The sequence below is a fragment of the Macaca nemestrina genome, chromosome 3 (genome assembly GCF_043159975.1).
Source record: "Macaca nemestrina isolate mMacNem1 chromosome 3, mMacNem.hap1, whole genome shotgun sequence".
NCBI lineage: Eukaryota > Metazoa > Chordata > Mammalia > Primates > Cercopithecidae > Macaca > Macaca nemestrina.
In genome coordinates this window covers 178660854-178678093 of record NC_092127.1, presented here as the reverse complement: position 1 = coordinate 178678093, position 17240 = coordinate 178660854, and positions in this window count along the sequence as shown.

The following is a 17240-nucleotide window of genomic DNA, read 5'->3' as shown; positions in this document are numbered from 1 at the left end:
AATGGTGTGAACCTGGGAGGCGGAGCTTGCAGTGAGCGGAGATCGCGCCACTGCACTCCAGCCTGGGTGACAGAGCGAGACTCTGACTCAAAAAAAAAAAAAAAAAAAAAAGTAAGTTATATAAAAAGGGATAATTTGTCAAGCACACTCCCACCTCTCTGGGAAAGTGCATTCCAAGCCGAATGAACAGAAAGTGCATAAGCTGGGTTAGGACGATAGCTGGCACATTCCAGAAGAAAGAAGAGGCCAATGTAACTGAAGCAGATGGAACACATGGGAGGAGTTGTAAGACATGGTGCAATGGAGCTAATAGGGACCAGAACATGTGATGCCTTCTATACTATTGCAAATATGCTTGCTTTTATTATGAGTGAGATGGAGAGTCACTAGAGGATTTGTGAAGAAGAGTTATAGAATTACTCTACCTTTGGGTAAAAAAAAAGGTCATAGCTGGGCAAAGATATAGTAGAGAAACAAATTAGGAGACTATGGACAGAATCCAGGTGAGATTGCACAGTGGCTTGAACAAGAGTGTAATGGCATTGGTTTTGAAAGGTGGTTTTATATTTTGTATATTTTAAGAAGATATTAGCTTTGGTAAACTCTATAACAGGGAGAAAGGATATAGGAGTGATTTGTCCTTAGCAACTGAAAAGTTCGCATTGCCATTATATGAACTAAAGAGGACTTCGGGGAATCTGTTCTAGTGGGTAATGGGGGGGAAATCAGGTTATAATTTTTGGAAACATTAGGTTTGAGATACTTATTAATCATCCATGTGAAGGTGTCTAGTAGGCAATTGAGTTTATAAGTATGAGGTTCCAGAAAAAGGCTTGAACTGAGGATATAAATTTGGAAGTTGAGTTGTCAGATTGAAGATAATATTAAAAATCTTGGGTTTGGAAGAGATTACTGAGTGTGTTAGTGTAGATAGACCAGACGTCTGAGATTTGTCACCTAAAGCTTTTTATTGCTTTAAGATTACAATAGGTAAATAAATTAATAAAGGAGAATGAAAAGAAGCTGCAAGTTACACTGAAAGAAAATAAAGTAAGAGAAATGTCCTAGAAACTAAGTAAGTAGATGAGTTTCAAGAAGAGTTGATTCACTGTATCAGATATAGCTGATAGGTATAGTAAGACACAGGCTTATAATTGAAACCAGTAGTTTTAGTGGAATTACGGGTTGAAAGCTTGATCATATAGAGTTTAAGAGAGACTGAGAGAAGATGATTTGGAGACCTAATATTCAAATAGCTTTTCTGAAAAGATTTTCTATAAAAGAGAATGAAGCTGGAAGGGGCTATAGGATCAAGGATAATTTTTGGTTGGTTTTGAAACTAAGAATTATTATAGCATGTTCACAAGTTAATAATCATGATCCAATAAAGAGTATAAGGTAATGATTTAACAATGCTGGAACAACCATCTCCTTGAGCAGGTGAGAGAAGACAAGTTCTAATGCATCCCAGTGGGATTGGACTTAGACAGAATCCTGAGCAGTATGTTCATCTTAACTGAAATTAAGAAAAAACTCTTCAAATGCAAAAGCATTTTTCTTGTAGATATTTTGGTCAGAGCATGTGGATTTACCTTCTGATTCTCTCCGTTACGTTGATAAAATGGGATCCTAGGCCGTCACCTGAGAATGAAGATGAAAGAGGAAGTGTTGGAAGTTCAAGGAGACAGAAGCTGTGAAATAGTTATCTGGAGGAAGAAGAAGGAAAATAAAATTGTACTAGAATTTATGGGCATCCAATAGGCTATATGAAGATAGAGTTCAAGCATTTAAAGGCAGACTTCTTTGTAGAGTTTTATGCTTTCTTCTACCCAAATGTAGTTGCTCTGGTTCAGGTGTGGCAGAGGCAAAGAGTTGAGTTTTCCCAGCTAAGTAGGACACAGTGAGATGAGGGCAAGAGAATTGATGGTATGTCCAACCGTCATTAAAACTTGAGGGAAAGTCAGTAGACCCTCTATTGCATTTCCTTCTAATTTGGTGTTGATCTGTAGTACAAACCTTCTAAGAGAAAAGGAACTGGCAGTGCTAGTATTATGGATGAATGTGCATCAAAATTTACGTATATGTATAGCTGATAGCCTAACTGGAGGAATAATTACATTGATGACTGTGATTTTCATGTCTCAAAGTGTATCATTCCTAGGATACCCTAGGAAGATTGGACAGGTTCCAAACAGATGAGGGATTTGAAGTCAGAGAGGATAAGTGTCTTTCTTTCCTAAGGCCCCAGACAGTGGCCGAGCTGAACTCAGACCAACTGCATCCTTTTACATGAGACTTGCTCTGTCTACTACAGTGTATCAGCCTTGGGCCTAATTTAATTACATGTGTTAGTGTTAGTTCTGGTTTGGAACAACTGTTATCTGACTTGCAATTTCCTTTGTATCCATTAGTGAAAAGGTCAAAAGTTTTAATTATAACCAAAACTCATTTCCAATAAATGGCAGGCCTTCCTTTTTAACTTTCTTCAGTCTCAAGGCTGTAGGATACAAAACTGCAAAAGCCTCTGTTTATGCAACACAGATACATAGGGCATTAAAGGACTGAGAAGGTTTTGGAAACTAAATATGAAAGGCAAATATAGGGTGATTAAATAAATTATTTTAGGGTTATTGTTTATTTTGTCATGAAATGTGGATCACTCAAGGAAATAAAAACTAAGAAAATATCTTTTGTCAAAACACAAAGTGGAAATTTAATTTTAGAAGGAAAAAATGTCTCTGTTTTTGACCATGGGGCCTAAGCTCTGGGGAATTGCCCTGCTGTCTGTGTGATGTGTTTCTTATACATGCACTACCTAATTTTGCAAGAGCACAAAAGAAAGCATTTTTCTGTGGTTTCCTTATAGTAAACCATTTAGAAATAAGTTACCTTTATTGGGAACTTACTGTAGCTCAGTTATTAAAATGTAGAGAATATGCTATTTTGTAATATATTGACATTTGTTTGCTATACTGGTGTCTGAACTTTTTCATTCATCCTCACATGACATTTTCAGAGAGAGTTGCAAATGATGGTGTTTTCAATGTGTTGCCTTCAAACTCTATACCTGCAATGCAATTGTATGAACGAACCATGAGCATCTGACATGCAATGCATTACAATACAGATCTTACTTGTTCTCTTGTGAAACAGTAACCTCTGTGGATGTTCTTGTCATGTACTAGGAGACCCAAGCATGAAGTATGGAATTTATCCTAGGCCCCATAGATCAATGGGTAAGGACTTAGGCTCCAGAGCCAGGCAGACACATATTCAAATCTTGACCCTGAATCTTATTAAGGCTTCTCTAACATGTCCTTTAGTTTCGCCAAACACCATTTTTGTCATCTTTAAAAGTGGGAAAATAATAGTGTCTAATCCATAGGATTATTTTGAGGATTTAAGTAAGATAACACTGTTAATAAATGTTTACTGAGCTTCTAGTATCCAGCATTGTGTGGACATACCCGTGAGGAAGATATACAAAGTTCATCCTTTAATAGACTAAACATTCTAGTTGGGAACACAGACAAACTAAGAAGCAAGCATGATTGCATCAAGTAATACATGTAATGATAGAAAGAAAAGCCATTGACATGACAGAGATCAGGGAATTAGATGGACAAGAGTGGGAAGATTTTTGAGATAGGTGAAAGTCAAAACTCAGTAATGTAGAGATCTAGAGGAAGATGATTTCAGCTGAAGGAAGGCAGCAACTAATGCAAAAGCACCAAAGTGGAAGTGATGTTCCTGAGATATGCTAAACAAGAGAAAATATGCCAGTATCATAGGAAGGGAATAACAAAGAAGGATGCAGCTGATGTCAGAGGTGGCAGGGACTAGATAGCATTCTTAAAAGACATAATTGAGTACATCTAATTTTACTTTTAATGAAATAGATAATGGGATAGATAAAGATTTGAATAGAGAAGTGGCATGATGCATTTTATTTTTGAAAAAATATGACTTGGTCAATCTTTATGCCATAGTCTCACCATTTTTTCTGTAAACATGTCCTCTCATTTATCTTTCTCTATGGTTCATATAATTGCTTGCCATATTTGACATATGTTTATTTGCTTACTGTGTACCTCAATCCAATAAAATATAAAATGCATAAGAGAAAACCAGAACCCTATCTGGTTTGCTCCATGTAGTGTCTTAGTTGCCTAGAGGGTTTTCAGCAAAGACCAGATAATGTAATTTGAGAGAATTAATGCATGAGTACATGAATTAATTAGGAAGAGTGAAGTCAGTATGATCTACTAGTGAATGGATTAAGGTGACATTTACTCTGAGATTCAGCAGGCTGTCAAGTAGTACTGCGTTTGGGGGATGGTAGGAAGTTGAAGTTTGGGAATAAAATTTTGGTAACCAAATATTAAGATGGCTATTAGACCTTCAATGGAGGTATAATGTAGGTAGTTGGATACAGAATAATAGAATTCAGGGAGGTGATCAGGGATAGAGATCAAATCTCTATAGAAATGGAGTACCTCTGCTCAAGGTTTCATGAGTTGCCATAAAGGTTTTGGTCAGAACTGCGATTTCATCAGAGACTCTACTGAGGAAGTATTTACTTTAACACTCCCTTGGGCTGTTGCCAAAATTCATTTCCTTATAGATCTGGATTCATGGCAGCTTGCTTCCAAGCCAGTAACAGAGAGAGACTCCATCAAGATGGGAATTAAAACTTTATACAATCACATAATTATAATCATGTATGTTTTATATTCTTTGCCATTATTCCACTTGTTAGAAGCAATCACAGGTCCTGCTCACACTTAACAGGAGGAGACTATGTGAAGGCATGAATGGCAGGAGGTGGGGATCACAGTGGTCATCTGTTTCTGTCTATCACAAGGGCAGAGGAAGAAGAAAAATAGCTGCAGAGTGCTAAAAGGAAAACTAGAATGTCACACCAGGACATTTTATGTAGTGGTAACATCACTTAGAAATGAAGATACCATGCAGACCTCTCAGATGAAAGAAAACCAAGAGAATTCATTGCCAGAAGACCTGCTTTAAGGACAATCTGAAGGAAGTTTTCAGGCTGAAGGGAAATAATGTGAATGGGAAAGTTTGATCTTCAGGAATAAAAAAACAAATAAAAACTGTAAACAGCTGGATAAATATAAAGCATATATTTTCCTCTGCTCTAAGCTCTTTAAAATACATGTGATGATTTAAGGCAAATATCCTAACATTGCCTGGCGCTTTCAATGTATATAGATGTAATACATATGTCAACTATAGCATAAAAGGCAGGAGAGAATAAGAAAGGACCCACAGAATGGCAATGTTTTCTAGATTTCACAGGAAGTAGTAAAAATATCAACTCTTCAGACTGTTAAAGGTTAAATATGTATATTGTAATTCCTAGAGCAACCATAAAAAAGGTAATGTAATGTGTCCATAAAGCCAATAGATAAACTAAAAGAGAATTGAAATAATCCAAAATAAGACAGGACCATGAACACAGAGGAAAACAACAAAAATAAGAGGAGAGAGAGAACAGTAATAAAATAGTACAGTTAAATTTAATTAAATCAGTGATTATACTAAATATTTATCATGTAAACAATGTAATTAAAAGCTAGTGAATAACACAGTGGAGAAAATAGTAAGGCTCTTCTATATGTTGCCTATGAGAGAAACACATTAAAAATGAAGATACAGATAGGTGAAAATAAATGGATGGAAAAAAAAAAAAAAAAACCATACCGTGCACGAAGTATAGAGAAGTTTGGAGTTACTATGTTAATATCAGATAAAATAGACTTAAATTCAAAGAGTAGTAGCGGAGATAAGGAGAAAATTCTATAATAAAACAAGGGAATGCTTCACCAGATATAAATAATAATTATCAGTGCGTATGTATGTAGTAACAGAGCCTCAACACACAAGGCAAAAATAGATGTAATTAGCTGAAGATGTAGATGATTCCACAGCTAAGAGAGCTTTAATACTCCATCTCTACAACTGATAAACTAAGCAAAAGGTTACTAAAAGCACAGAAGATCTAGCAACAATAGCAACCACTTGATCTATTTGACATTTATGGCACAATACACTCAGCAAATGCAGAATATAACTTCATTTAAAATGCACACAGAACATTCACCAATACAGTACATATGTTGGGCCATAAAATAATGTCTATAAATTTAAAACGTTCAGAATCATACAGATGGCATTCTCTTACAAAACAAATTAAAATTCAATACTACTGCTACTGGTACTCATATATTTTTTGAAGAATCCAACTAGCTACAAAATAAACAATTACATTTCTATATAATAACTGGGACAAAGACAAAATCTTGGAGAAAAATATAAGACATTTTAAGTCAATGACAATAAAAAATATATCAAAATGTATAGGTTGAAAGTAAAGCAGCGCTTAGGGGGATATTTATATTTTTAAATGCTTATGTTAGAAAAAAGAAAATATGTCAAATAAATTACATTTTTTAACCTAAGTAGCTATAAAAATAAAAGCAAAGTTATCCAAATGAAGATAAGAGAGAAAAATAACAAAAAGTAGAAATTTAAAAAAAATGCAAAGCAGGCAATGGAAAAAATGTACAAAGCCAATAGCTAATTATTTTAAAGTATCAACCAAATTGATTAACCTCTAGTTCAACTGACCAAAGGGAGAGAGAGATAAAGAGAAAGGCAAGTCATAAACAAAGAGTGAAAAAGAAGTTATCAGATTCTGGACACTAAGAAGAGAATGCTATGAACAAATTTATGTGAACAAATTGACAACTTGGGTGACTGGATAATATATAAAAATTTCTTTAAAAGCAAAACATAGCAAAATAGCTATATTTCCCTATTCAGAAAAGCTGAGTATATCTATACTTATTTAAAATCTTTTCAAAAATAAATCTCCAGTCCCAGATGTTTCACTGATGAAATTTATCAAACATGCATTGAAGAAATAATATCAAATTTAGACAAACAACTTCAGAACATCAAGGAGAAAGGTCAAAACTGACACCATTTTTGAGGCCAATATAACCCTAATACCTGAAAAAATATATAAAAATAAAAGGCCAATATTCTTCATGAACATAGATGCAAAAGTCTTAAAAATATGTTAAGTAATCAAACATGACAAAGGGAAATATATTATGAGCAAACATAGTTTATTCCAGATAAGTGAGACTTTTTATTATTGTTTAAATTTTACTTTAAGTTTTGGGATACATGTACAGAGTGTGCAGGTTTGTTACATAGGTATACACGTGCCATAGTGGTTTGCTGCACCTATCAACCCATCATCTAGGTTTTAAGCCCCGCATATATTAGGTGTTTGTCCTAATGTTCTCCCTCCCCTTTGCCCTCACCCCCCAACAGGCCACAGTGTGTGATGTTCCCCTCCCTGCGTCCATGTGTTCTCATTGTGCAACTACCACTTATGAGTGTGAACATGTGGTGTTTGGTTTTCTGTTCTTGTAATAGTTTGCTGACAATGATGGTTTCTAGCTTCATCCATGTCCCTGCAAAGGACATGAACTCATTCTTTTTTATGACTGCATAGTATTCCATGGCATATATGTGCCACATTTCTTTTATCCATTCTATCATTGATGAGCATTTGGGTTAAAAATATGTTAAGTAATCAAACATGACAAAGGGAAATATATTATGAGCAAACATAGTTTATTCCAGATAAGTGAGACTTAAAAATTAATCAGTGTAATTCACCATATTATCAGAAAACTGATAAAAGTATGTTATTTCAATTGTTTCAGAAAAATTGTTTGACAAAATTGAACATACATTTAAGATAAAAACTATCAGCAAATCAGTAGTATGGGACTTTCTCAATGACAAAGGGCATTTATAAAATTACATGGCCAATATTTTACATCCTAATAAAAGACTGAATTGCTTTTCTCTGAAACAGGAGATAAAACATAAACATCCACTATTGCCATGTCTATTCAACATTGTACTGGATGTCTTAGGCATAACAATAAGGCCAGAAAAAGAAATAAAAAGTGTAATGACTGCAAGAAAAGAAGTAAAACTTTTTCTATTTGTGGGTTATATGATTGTTCATACAGAAAATTCCAGGGAACCTACAAGTAACTACTGAGATAAGTACATAAATTTGGCAAATTTTCAAATACAAAGTAAATATATAATATAAAGTATATTTGCATTTACAAGCAACAATTAGAAAGTAAATTTTTAAAATCCCTTTTACAGAGGCACCAAAATAACTAAATACTTAGTAATATATCTAATCAAACATGGTCAAGCCTTCCACACTGAAAACTATAAAACATTAATAAGTCAAAAAAGAAATGAATAACTGCAAATATGTATGATTTTCATGAGTTGAAGTGTTCATATTGTTAAGATGTCAAAATTTAAAATCTTTCTAAAGATTCAATAAATCGATATTAAAGTGACAAAGTTTGATTACCTATTTTAAAAAATAAATTGACAAACCTGCTTCTAAAATGTATATGGGAATTCAAAGGATTTGGAATCACTAGAATAATTGAAGGTCTTATCCTAACTGAGTTTAAGACTTACTACATAAGTCATTAGAAAGCACAAAGGATTGGTACTGCTGAGAAGATAAAACACATACATACATCACTGGAAGAGAATATGGAGTCCAGAATTGTGCTTTCAACATAAAGAAAACGAGGCATTGCTATGAGGAAATAAACATATTTTTAACAAAGGGTGATGGACAAATGGTATAGGTAAGCAAAGGTAAAATAATAAAAATATACACTTTATTCACATTATACACAAAATTTAACTCCAAATGGATCACAGCCTTAACTCTAATTGTAAAAGATTAAAATATCTAGAAGAAAATAAAAATCTTTACTATGCTGGCATGAGCAATGGTTTCTAGAAGAACAAATAAAGCATAAAGCATAATATAAAAACATTAGTAAGTTGGATCTCACTAACATTTAAAAAATGTTTCCCATTTAAATATACAATTAAGAAGATGAAAATGAAAGCTACATACTGGTAAAAGCTATTTACAACAAATATATGAGGCAGAGAACTTGCTCCCAGAATATATAAAGAAACTTTACAGTGCAATAATAAAGTAAATCATCCAATATAATTTGGGCAGCAGATATGGGCACTGTACAAAAGATGAAATAGGAATGGCAACTGATCACATGGAAAGATACTAAATATCATTAGTTATCAGAGAAATGCAAATTAAACCACAATCAGACACCACTGCACACCATATACATCCACTGGATTTGCTAAAATAAAAAATAATGAGTGTATCAAGCATTACTGAGGATTTGGTGTAACTGGAATTCTTGTATAGTAATGGAGAGAATATAAAATATAAAATGCAAATGTTTGGTGGTTTCTTAAGACATTAAATATATATCTAGTTTGTGACCCAGCCATTCTCTTCCTAGTTGTGTACCTAAGAGAAACTAAAACCATGTATGAATAATGACTTATATATTAATATTTATAGTGGCTTTATTTGTAGTGTCTCTTAACTAGAATAACTCAAATATCCATGAATATGTGGTTGGATACTTATCCATTTAAAGGCATAAACTAAGGATACACAGAGCAACATGAATCTCAAAATAATTGCAATAAGTGAAAAAATGTAAGGCAAAAAAAAATAGTTTATACTCTGATTTCAGAGATAAACAATTCTAGACCATATATATTTAAAGTGTCAGAAAGCAGGTCAGTGGTTTCCTGGAGACAGGGTGGAGTGGAGAATGCATCACATATAGGCAGAAGGAACCCATGAGTGATGATGGAAATGTTTATTATCTTGATTTTGAGGTTCATTTTATAGGCATATATATACATAAAAATGATTACTATTCAAATATATGCTATTTACTTCAATGATCTCTCAGTAATGCCATACATTTTTTATAAAAATGTAACAGTAACAAACACTTGAAGAAACAGGATTATCATCCACAGTTGCTGAGAATTTAAATAGACATTCTCTGAATCTGAGAGTAACTTGGCATATTCTTTTTTTTTTTTTTTTTTTTTTTTTTTTGAGATGAAGTCTCACTCTTGTTCCCCAGGCTGGAGTGCAATGGCATGATCTTGGCTCACTGCAACCTCTGTCTCCCAGATTCAAGCAATTCTCCTGCCTCAGCCTCCCAAGTAGCTGGGATTACAGGCGCCTGCCACCATGCCCAGCTAATTTTTGTATTTTTAGTAGAGCCAGGTTTTCACCATGTTGGCCAGGCTGGTCTCAAACTCCTGACCTCAGGTGATCCACCCAGCTTGACCTCCAAAAGTGCTGGGATTATAGGCGTGAGCCACTGCGCCTGGCTGTAACTTGGCATATTCTAATAAAATCGAATATAAGTATATACAAACTCTTCTGTTTCAATTCCACATTTACCTAGAAATGTGAGAAACTTTCCCACATTTACCTAGAAATATCTAAAAATTTTCTCACTAGGCTATTGTTTGTAATAAGTAAGATGCTTACACTGGCAAAATACTCATCAGTAGGATTAGGAGTGAATGAAGTGCAATATAGTCATAGAGTGAAAAACTATGCAATGCTTCGTTAGAGTGAAAAACTATGCAACTAGATCTCTAAATAGTGATATGGGAAGATGGCCAGAATATCACAATTGAGTGAAAAACAAAACATGGTATAGAATGTTATATATAATATAATTCATAAAAATTAAGCACACATAAAAACTCCATGTTTTATGTATGTCTATATGTATAAATTTATAAAAACGGACATCTACATGGTTAGCATACAAACATGCATTAAATTCATTTTATATATATATATTTTTAATTGAAGGTCCAGATAATGTATAGATAAATGAAAATGAAAGAATCTCAAACCTGAAAGACAGGCTTCATCTGTATTTGTAATGCACGATCCTTAAAAGTTGTGAACAAATATTACAAAATATTAATAGCTATGAATTTTGTGTGTTTGGGATATGAACATTTGTTATATTATTCTTAATGTTTTAAAAAATTTCTTGGCCGGGCGCGGTGGCTCAAGCCTGTAATCCCAGCACTTTGGGAGGCCGAGACGGGCGGATCACGAGGTCAGGAGATCGAGACCATCCTGGCTGACACGGTGAAACTCCGTCTCTACTAAAAAATACAAAAAAAAACTAGCCGGGCGAGGTGGCGGGCGCCTGTAATCCCAGCTACTCGGGAGGCTGAGGCAGGAGAATGGCGTGAACCCGGGAGGCGGAGCTTGCAGTGAGCTGAGATCCGGCCACTGCACTCCAGCCTGGGCGGCAGAGCAAGACTCCGTCTCAAAAAAAAAAAAAAAAAAAAAAAAAAAAAAAAAAATTTTCTTAAGCATACACACATAGTACTTAGTAATTATAGATGTTTATGTATATAAATATATATACACATATGTGTGTATATATGTAAATACCCAAAATGTACATCTGAAATGATACAAACAATAATTATAATAGTTGTTTCCTTAGGAGAAGAGAACAGAGTTTAAGATTGGCAATCTGCAGTGGCTGGATGGAAGACAGTTAGCCAAGAGACTTTATATTGTTTGAATTGTGACAGGAACATATTTGTGTCTTACCTGTGCATTTAAAATAAGTACCTCATAAAATTAAATTAATAATAAAATTGTAATACACTGGGTCAAGTTCTTCGATAGAGACAAACATATGCTATCTTTGGAGTTCTGAGAAAGGGTGGTTATCCTGGCCTTCACGTGGGAGGTGGTACCAAATATTTTATAATCTGAGAAGTTGACTCCTAAATATAATCTAGAATTTAACTTGCATGTTTAATTCAGGAGTTGATTAGTTTGGATGAGAAAATATACATCTTTAATTTCACTAGCATCTATCTGAAATTTAGCATTTTCATCAACTATGAAAAAGGGGTCACAGACAGTATTAGTGGCAGACCTGAGACATTGTGACCAATATTTCTATTGGTCATGACTTTTTTTTTTGTCATATTACGGTTAATGTCAACATACGAAAATTTATTTTAACTCACCAATAATTCGAAATTATGGCAGTAGTTAGATATGCTTCAAAATCTTGTTATTCAAAGTATTAATAGAAAGACATAAATTACTTAATCTTAAATTTTTATTTTAAGTATTTTCAATAACTGCTTTTGTTGATAATGCTATATAGTAATTTTAAAACCATCATTCTGAGATGGAGTAAATATGCTTCACCAGACTGCCAACGAAGTCTAACATACACATGTTAAGACCCTCTGATCTCAAAGAATGAATCAACTATGGCTTGGTGATTCAACTCTGGATGACCTGGGGTTGGGTGGAGAGCAGGGCAGCCGAAGGCAGCCAGACATGGCACATGAGAACAAGAGGGGATGTGACTCTGTCAGGTTCAGCTCATAAATGACTTTATGTTGCACATACTGGTTTTCTTCCATAGTTACCTAAGGAGGAGGGGAATTATCTTTTTATCAATCTAATCAGCAGGTGGTTTGGTTCAGGAAGTGAATAACTTCGAAGCATGAAAGCATATCATGAAAGAAGAATGCTTCTCAGATTCTACCCTTTGTACCACTTTACATGAGAAAGCTATTATCCTCAGAGTTTTAAATGTGAGTTCATATTTTATGATTACTTATTAGATTCACAGTTGAAAAAAGCCCACTAAAATGCTCATGATTCAAACTCATGATTAGCAAATTTGGGTTGTTCCATGATTACTACCATTCAAATGAAAAATGAAAGATCCAGAGAAACACTGTGCATTTTGACTAAATCAGTAGAAATACTGTCTTCAAATACAATTTTAGCTAGAACTATAGTATGTAAAAATAAAAGCAAAACTGTTCTGCTTGGTGAGCCAAAGGGAAAATAGGTCCTCTGGCTACGCATGTCTACCTTGTCCATCATGGTGGCCCAGAGTCTACGTTACCTTAACTTAAGGCTCCACATATTTCAACATGTATATATTTAAAGGCATCTATCTTTTTCCCTGAGATTTTTCTTTTTATGCTGTACTTTGCACGCTGTGTAGCCTCAGCTCTGTTCTCTTAAAATATTATCATTATGTATCACATACATATCAAAAATATGATAGATTTTACAATGCTGCCACTGCGACTTTCCATTGCTTATCTTCTGACAGTGTAGTGACACTATTCAGAAGAGAAGGAAGGTAAAAACCCCTCTGTTTCCTCTTCTGCTATTCATTTACCCGAAGATTTCTGGGTCATAGGCTCTGAAAATAATTCTTTAGAGCTCCTTGGTAAGCACATGTTCATTCATTTCAATCATATCTTGCTTAGTTTATTAGCGTGTACTCTACCATAATGTAGATTTTTCTCAATTTCAATACTTTCAACTTCTGAACAATCACTCCTTTTGTATATTACAGATTGACACCTGTAAATTCACCTTCATAACTAAATTATGACCTTGCTAATAACAGATCACAAGTGAAAATTTCAAAATATTCTGTGGTGACATTACCTATTTGTCAATAGTTCTACTTTGACAGCTTCACAAAGATATGTTTAATTATGTAAATTTAATACTGATTTATTGTGTTTTACTTTATTGTTATATAAAAATGATTAGGGAGAAAAACAAAGCATGAATATTGTGTTAAAATTAAGTACAGTTATAAATCATTTGTAGACGTGTCAAAGTCACAGCACTCATTGTTCTGAATTGTCTGGGTACCAATTAAAGATAAGCCTTTCAACTCCAGGTTCAGTTATGATAGAAAAGCACAAGAAGCATTCTTATGAAATAATCAAATTAAATTATATCGTTAAAGATATTTAATCAGGAACACAAAACTTTTCCTTTTGCCCTACCCCATAGCATATAATCTATTACTCAATTTTGACAAGGTCTGCTTTTTGACAAGTTTTAGAGATAGCAGGGTGAGGAAGCTTCCTGTGCAGTTTCTTGCTTCCAGCAGTCTGTATACAACAATGGCCCTGCTTGCTGACAGTGCTATAAGCCCTGTACCTCCGAGCAAATCACTTAAACCTTCTGAACCCATTTCCTCATTCATGAAATGGCAAGGGTTTCAGGACTAGTTGATTCCTACAGTCCCTTCCAGAGCCATTGTTATGAGACTTAATATTTACTGGATTGAGGCAAGATACAGTCTTGGCTGTCTCTCAGCCATTACATAAATCTAGAATTAACCCACACCTCCCACCGGCCATCTGTGACATATTGTACAACATATTTTATTGTATTGATTGGGTGATAACCTTTCAAAACAAGACATGTAGTGGAATGCTCTTTTATATCGCAAATTGCCTTTATTTTGATGCTTTCAAAGGCATGTCTTCTCTTTAGATAAAGTATAAACTTATTTTATTATATCTGAAAAATTCTGACATGAAAGTAAAAGGATTCCAGAGTAAAATCAATAGGCATCAACTTTCCTTCAACACGTTGCTGTAAAATTAAATGCCAACTGGTAATTTAGTCCCAGATATGTTCATGACTTGACTTTAACTGAAAGTAGCTTCAGATAATTTTTTTCTAGCTAGAAAATTGATGTCATATATTACATCTAAACAGTTTAAATCCATGCACTATTAGTAAACTGGCAAGGGGGTCTCCAGTCTGTGTAGTATTAATTCAGATAGCTTGAGATTTGTTAGCATAATAATGAGGTAATAGTTTGTCTAATTTAATCTTGACACACTGATATGTGACACTTCAATAATAGCTAATGTGACCTTAAAGGTTAATGATGGCATTGCTCATCTGAAGTGACAGACTACTTCAGGTTCTCCTGCTGTTGATCTTAATTCTTCCTTTGCTTTTTTTTCCCCCCCCATTAGGTTACTAGTGCAGTAATGAACTTTTTTTTTTTTTTTTTTTTTTTATTTTTTTTATTAGGTTACTCATGCAGTGAACTGTTATCTGGAATTGCAAACTCAGGCAAATTACTTCCAGAGGTCATATGATGAAACATTCCATTCTAAAAGTACATGGCAGTATTGTTATGATAGTGGACAGGAGGAGGTAGAAATGTTTTTATGTAGATAATAAAATGCAGGAACTCTTCAGAGATGCTTCGGCATATTTATGGAACTTTTTCAACTACCGAGATAAAGTTTTCTTAGGCTATTATAATTGTATTGTAAAGCCCCCCAACTTTGTGCAACAATCATATATGTGGCTGCTATCCTGTATAAAACATGGTGTTTGGCTATGTGAAAAAAACTGAGACAAACCAAAATATAATCCAAATTATAAAGAGTTTGTAATCTGCTAAAGGAAAGGCAACAGGAAGGCAAATCACTCTAATGGAAGATAATAAGCACAATTGCCTTTGAGGAAAAGAAAAATGCTTTTGGATCCACAGGGGAGGACAGATTTCTCTCAATGAGAGGGAGAAAGCCAGTGAAGCCTAAGGAGGGCCATTTAGTGGGTCTCTCTCAAAAGCAAGAGAATTCAGAAATGTTCTGATTAAAATAGACCTTACTTTTTCTTCAGTCTCCCTCATGCTTTGCATCTTGTGTTGCTCTACTGTGTTTGAGGAGAGAGGAAAGAGGCCAGAGAATGATGGATGTAGATATATAGGTGGATGGGATGAGGCGAGGATAGATTGTTTTTGACCATCAAGATACAGAAGGACTAGCTTCAAAATATTGCTGATGAGCAATATTGCTCAACATACTGCTATTTAAGGCAACTTGAAAAAGAGAATTTAAGAGAATTATCTTGAATGTGGAAGGATGTGAATTGCTTTCTTTGATCTATATACGGAAATGTGAAGATGAGACGGAAGATTTAGAAGCTCTTCGGCTTGGGAAGTTTAGAAACCCACGAAAAGTCAGATTAATTTTATGCTATGAATTGTCTCTGAAGGGATCTTCTTTTTGACCTTTCTTAGTTTAGTTTGTGATAGTTTGAGCTTGTCTCTTCAATATTAAGAAAGTCAGAGAAGCATTTATTTTGGTTCAGGAAATAATATATGGTAAATTTCCCACTCTGTTTTATGTCAGACTTGGGAAATCCCTGCCCTGAAGGATAAAGACCGGGACTTGGTGATTTTTGAATTTCCCTCAAACACACACCTTCCCTTGTGTATAGCTCCTGAACAACTGAAAACATTCAATTTAATGCTCATTAAAAAAATGAATTAATTGGAATGAACTGTTCCCCGTGGCTGGCATGTGACCTTCGAGCCACTACTGAATTTTCATAGGAAACTCATTTATACATTGTATTAGCTCCCTCTTGTGTCTATCCAGCAGTGGATTTGGCAAACAGGAAATAAAGGTATCTCTTCTTTATCTACTTCCCTCCCCTTAGTAGAGTGTTTAGGACAGAATTGCTGATCAGGGATAATTACACTCTCAAGTGAAGAAAAACCCAAGTCATTGAAATTAGTGAAACTAAGACCCTTTGTGCTCTAACTCCAATGACGTATTCTCACTCACATGATTCATTCCGTAAAGACCCTGTATAACTGTCCATAGAGTGAATGCCTCACCAACCTGCAGACCTGAGTATGACGTAGTACAGATGATGATAGGTGACATCAAATAAATAAGAAGTCAAGAATGCTATGGTACACCATTAATTTTCCAGTGCTATTATTTTCCATAGTCCATTAAGGCCATCTGAAGGCATTTCCTCTAAACACTAAAAATAAAGTGAAATAAAAATAATAAACAACTTGTTCCAGTCATCAACTCTTATCCTGTTTGCTTATCACCTGGATATGATATGTATTTTAAATCATCTATTTCATCTTGATGGAATTTGTCCACTCTATTTTGTTAAATAACGATGGCTGACAGAAATTTTCTGTTTGGGGATTGTTTTCTTTTTTTTTTTTTTTTGAGACAGAGTCTCGCTCTGTCACCCAGGCTGGAGTGCAGTGGCGCGATCTCAGCTCACTGCAAGCGCCACCTCCCGGGTTCCTGCCATTCTCCTGCCTCAGCCTCCCGAGTAGCTGGGACTACAGGCGCCCGCCACCACGCCTGGCTAATTTTTTTGTATTTTTAGTAGAGACAGGGTTTCCCCATGTTAGCCAGGATGGTCTCGATCTTCTGACCTTGTTATCCGCCTGCCTCAGCCTCCCAAAGTGCTGGGATTACAGGCGTGAGCCACTGCGCCCGGCCGGGGGATTGTTTTCTTATGCCTGTCTCAATCCACTCTTACTGTGTTTAGCTTGGGAGACCAATGCTAAATGCTGTTGTCATTCACCTTTAGCACAGCACGGGGTTGCGGAGGTGGGAATCTTAGTCCAGTT